A 6,000-nucleotide genomic window follows, 5' to 3' on the forward strand; every position below is an offset into this window, starting at 1 on the left:
TGTTCATCTCTTATTACAAGATTCCTTAAATCCAACGGCTACCCCACAGAATTGTTAAGAGTGTAATGACCAAACTACATTATAAGATTCGGTAAGAATAACAAGATTTCCGTTGCTTTTAAGTTTCAAGAAAACTGATGTAGAATTAAGAGGAGCTTGTCTCTTAGCAATTCATACAATTGCCTTTTCTGGAATCTTCTTGTATCACATATATACCCACGTTTCGATTTGTGGAAGTTCCAATATTAATGAAGCCAAGCTCTAAATGACCACCAGATAAAACAATGGTGCTTCCATCTCTAATTATCTAAGTGGCTCTTATAATGTCTCCGAGTTTTTTGGAACAGAGAACAAGAAAATGCAGAATAACAAATTAACAATGTTATCAAAACAGTTGTAGAACTGCAGCCTGTTACTTTTAGTGAAATGAACGAGCAAAGCTTAACAACAGTAATGGAGAACACAACAATGAAAAAGATGTAAAACTATACAAACTCTGTTTGTTACAATTTGTGGAGAAAAACTTAGAAAACAAAACAAACTAACTGTCTATATATATACAAACTGTTGGACGAAGACATTCCGGTCAACAGTAGTTATAATTAGGATAATTGTAAAGTATATGTAAAGCTCAAGAAGACCCATTTTGTAAGAAAAAGCTCATTTGGGACACGGTATAAATATAAGACAACAACCTCATTTGAGGAGGTTGGCAAATTAAAGTAAATAGATCATCTCCTAAAATTATAGTCTTAATAATATAATAATATTGTACGCTTATCATTTGGCGCTAGAAGGAACTTTACTTTACAGATCCAACCGGAAAATGATCTTGGAAGAGCTTGATCTAGGAACAGCCGAACCAACTCAAGTGAAGGAGTTGACGGCAGAAATTGTCACCGACCCCTCGACCTTCGATGGCCATGAGCTTCCCAAGCAGTCGACGTTAAAGCCAAAATGTTTGTTTCCTCCACCTGAAGGCCCTCCTGAGGATCAGCCGGAGAGCTTGAAAGATAAACGTCAAAGAGACAAGAAGAGAAAATCTGTCTCAGATCAGCGTTTTTGAATACAAACCTCCAGAGGTAAGAAGGTTCTCTCAAGCGACATGTGACTACATTTAGAAAAGAAAGAAAAGATAAAGGCTCAAAACCAAGAAAATCCGGAAGAACCTGAAGAATCATTTGATTTAGATGAAGAGCTAGAATTGCTAGAACGTGAGACTCGGAGGCTGCAGGCCAAACTCGAGCGAAAGCGTGAAATTCACCATCTCCGTCGAGAGCTCCAACAAATAACAATACAAAATAAAGAGCAAGATGATGAATTTTATGATGAATACGATGATGCAGAATATGAATATGAGCCATCGGCAGAGTCGACCTATTCACAACCACGTGAACGTCGACAGCGGACAGTGTCATCCGCCGAGGTTTCGCGCCAAACTGAGTCCACAGAGTCCATATCACATGAAGAATTTGCCAAAATGCAAGAAGAAATCGCCCTAATGCGTAACATCATGAGGAATCAATCGGGATTCGAAACTGTCTCTAAAAGTCCTTTATCCCTCGTCCTCGAGAAAGCGCGCATCAACAGGACATTAAAAACCCCATCCCTCGATCACTTCGACGGATCTTCAGACCTGTTGGTATTTCTCAACACATTCGACGGACGATTGGCTTTCTTCGGCCACTCTGAAATCGCCCGTTGTCAGTTTTTCTCTACATGCCTTCAAGGCACAGCACTCCGATGGTATAACAATTTGCCTCCTGGATCCATCGACTCATGGGCAATCTCGAAAAGCAAATTCCAACCCCGGTTCTCTAGTAACTACAAAGGCATCAAGGTCACAGCGTCTTTGATGACAATGCATCAACGCTCAGGTGAGAGCCTTCGCAGCTTTTTAACCCGATTTAGGGAAGAGATCGCCGAGATTCCAGATTTAATTGAACAAATGGTCGTCAACTTCTTAACGGCAGGCATCGATAAATCACGACATGGATTACTCCTAGAAGAATTTTTTGAAAAAAGGCCAAAGACTATCCAAGCAGCATTCCAAATTATCGAACATCGTATGATGCTACAAGAAGCAGTGAGCTGCATTCAGTCACCCCGACGCTCTTCAAGGCATGAACGCCGTCGTAGCTATAGCTCGCGATCTCCCGCGCGAGAAAGACGCCATGAGCGTCGTCGATCACCTCCGCCACGTGTGGATGATCGCTTTCCGAGGGACAGAAGGGAAAGGGACTGGCAGCCCCGCACTCGACCAGAAAAAGAGTTCACTAAATTGAACACAGAGAAGACAACAATTCTGGCAGTTCTAAAGACAGAGCCAGACTACAGACCACCGAGGCCCATGAAGGCCGGAAGACTCCCCAGTTCCAGATATTGCGAGTATCATGAGGATACTGGTCACACTACATAGCAGTGCTTTCAACTTAGCAACCTCATAGAGGGAAAGATTCATCGGAGACAGTTAGTACATTACGTACAACAAGAAGACAATCCTAGACGTCACCATCGAGATCAAGAGGATCGGGTCATTGACGTCATATTCGGGGGAACAGCTTCTAGAGGATTCTCTCACAACTCCAGGAAAACATACGCTCGAGAAGTCTTCAACGTCAATTCCTCGACAGTTAAACGCCCTCGTGCGAATCTGACCCCGGTCATTTCCTTCTTCGATGATCATTATCACCCGGGACTCATCGAGGGTCATCAAGATGCTCTTGTCATCACAACCCGAGTAGGAAATAATACTTTGAAAAAGATGTTAGTCGACAACGGAAGTTCTATCGATGTCCTCTACCATCACGCCTTTTCGCGAATGGACATCGGAGATCGACGGCTCGAGAACTCTCGAACACCGTTGTACGGATTTACCAGAAATGAAGTCCATGTGGTAGGAACCATTGATATGCCAATTCTCTTTGGCTCACCACCTTTCCAGGTTTAGAAAGTCATTAAATTTCATGTGATCAGTGCTTCCTCCAGCTTTAATGCCATCCTAGGCCGCACTACAATCACTGCCCTAAAAGCAATAACTTCAATCTCCCATTTGAAGATGAAATTTCCCACCGACTTCGGCGTCGGAGAAATGATTGGAGATTAGGCGACTGCGAGACAGTGCTACCTGACAACAGTTTCCCCAAAGAAAAAGGGGGAGGATGATCTAGGAGTCAACCAAATACTCGAGATCGACCCCCGCGACTCAATTGAATCTATAAATCAGAATTCATGTTTCCCTGCAGAAGAGACGGAGGAGATCGAAGTGGTCACCGGCAACCCAACAAAGACAACCAAGGTGGGAAAAGGACTCCCTGAACATTTGAAGCAAGAGATCATTAACCTTATTAGAGAATTTATCGATATCTTCACCTGGGACCCGAAAGACATGCCAGGAATTCCCGAGATCATCGCACGCCATTCCCTCCACATCAACAAAAACATTGCTCCAATACGGCAAAAATGTCGAATATTCTCTGACGAAAAGAGGGTAGCTATTGATCAAGAAATTGACCAACTTCTCGAAGCTAAATTCATCGAACCCGTCCAGTTCCCCACATGGATCTCCAATGTCGTTTTGGTCAAGAAGCACAACGGAAAATGGAGAATGTGTGTCGACTATTCTGATGTTAACAGAGCATGCCCCAAAGATTTCTATCCACTCCCAAACATCGATCAGCTGATCGACTCTACAGCAGGGAACGAACTCCTTTCCTTTATGGATGCGTTTTCAAGGTACAATCAGATAAAAATGGATTCTCATGACTGGGAGCAAACGGAATTCATTACTCACAGAGGAGTGTTCAGATATCGGGTCATGCCCTTCGGGTTGATTAATGTTGGCGCAACTTTTCAACAGATGATGGACACAATCTTTGGCTCGCAAATAGAGAAAAACATGTTAATCTACGTCGACGACATGATAACCAAGTCCAAACTCGCCGTTAACCACTCACTTGATCTTCATGAGACCTTTGAAAATGCCCGGAAGCATAACTTGCGCCTCAACCCTAACAAATGCTCATTCGGTCTTACATCCGGCAAGTTTCTGGGATTTCTGGTCACACAGCGAGGCATCGAGGCTGACCCCGTACAGACAAAAGCCTTCCTTGAAATGGATGATCCAAAATCCATCAAAGACTTGCAAAAGCTAACAGGATGCATAGCAGCCCTGCAAAGATTCATCTCGCAATCGTCCAAAAGGTGCCTCCCGTTCTTCGTCACCATAAAAAAGGCTTCAAGATCAACACCATTCAAATGGAACGATGAGTGCAAATCCAGCTTCACGGAACTCAAAGTGTTTTTAACAAATCCTCATATCTTTACTAGGCCAATCCCAGGCGAAGCTCTGCGCATTTATCTATCGACGTCCGACGAAATAGTCGCAGTCGTCCTTGTCCGACTCGACGAAGGAAGAGAGGTTCCCGTGTACTACATTAGTCACTCACTGCGTGATGCTGAAACTCGGTACCCTCAAGTTGAAAAGCTCGTGTACGCCTTAGTCATTGCAAGCAGAAAACTCCGACACTATTTCCAAGCAAGGGAAATTCACGTGTTAACAAATGCGCCGCTTAAAAGAATCCTGCACAAACCCGATATGACAGGAAGGCTCGTCGCATGGACCATCGAATTAATTCAGTTCTACATCGAGTATAAATCACGAACAGCCATAAAGGCTCAGGTCCTCTCAAATTTTGTAGCAGAATGCCAATTCAAGGCCAAAGCGTCGAATCCCGAAGAAGCCCAGCTAAGGTCGTGGCTGTTGTTTGTTGATGGATCATCGACCTCGAATTCTGGTGGTGCAAGGATAATTCTTATCAGCCCAGATGGGTTTAAAGTCCAGCAAGCCCTTAAGTTCGAATTCCAAGTGACAAATAACGTGGCCGAGTACGAGGCATTAATTACAGGATTAAAATTGGCAACGGACCTCGAGGTAGAAATTATCGACATATTTGGCGATTCCCAGCTGGTAGTTAAGCAAATAAGCGGAGAGTTTAAGACTCATAATGAAAACATGGCTAAATACCTTGCAATAACACAAGAGCTGCTCAAGAAATTCTTCTCCTGGAAACTCTCAAATGTTGATAGAACAAAAAATCAGTGGGCTGATTCCCTCGCCAAGTTAGCCTCGTCCAATCTGAAAATGAACCTCGACCCAGTATATATTGACAGTCTGAAATCCCCCGCTATCGACACATTGATGATCCACAACATTTAGAGTAACCCTGACTGGCGAAGCCCTATCCTCGAGTACATCCTAGAAAATAAACTTCTCATGGAGAAAAGTGAAGCTCGCGCTATCATGTTTAAGGCAAGGAACTATTGAACGGTCGGCTCAGTGTTGTATCGACGTGCTTTGACTGAACCACTTCTCCGATGTTTAAGCCCAGAAGAGGCCGATCAAGCAATCCTCCAGGTTCACATGGGAATATGTGGCGAACATCTTGGGGGAAAGAACCTAGCTCTTAAAATCATGAGTCAGGGGATGTATTGGCCCATACTCCGAAAAGATTGTGAAAGTTACATCCGCAAATGCCAGGCATGCCAACGTCATGGTAGCGTGAGTCATCGAACCACAACAGAGCTCAACTCGATCCTCGCCCCTTGACCTTTCTATCAATAGGGAATCGATATCGTGGGGCCCTTCCCAAAGTCTAAAAGTCAGTGCCAATACATCGTGGTTGCCGTCGACTACACGACGAAGTGGGTCGAGGCAAAACCTCTCTCCAAGATCAGAGAAAAAAAAGATGATTGAATTTTTTATGGAATATGTGGTGTTTCGATTTGGAATTCCAAGGATTTTAGTCTCGGATAACGGGACACAATTTGTAGGCGCACAATTCGAAAAACCTTTAAGCGATTTGAAAATCCAACGTATCAAAGCATCGGTTGCATACCCACAGGCCAATGGCCTTGCGGAAGTAACGAACATAACCATCTTACAAGGATTAAAGAAAAGAATAGAAGAAATTCCCCGATGTTGGGTTGATGAGCTCCCTA

The sequence above is a fragment of the Apium graveolens genome, chromosome 1, assembly GCF_009905375.1.
Source record: "Apium graveolens cultivar Ventura chromosome 1, ASM990537v1, whole genome shotgun sequence".
Classification (NCBI taxonomy): domain Eukaryota; kingdom Viridiplantae; phylum Streptophyta; class Magnoliopsida; order Apiales; family Apiaceae; genus Apium; species Apium graveolens.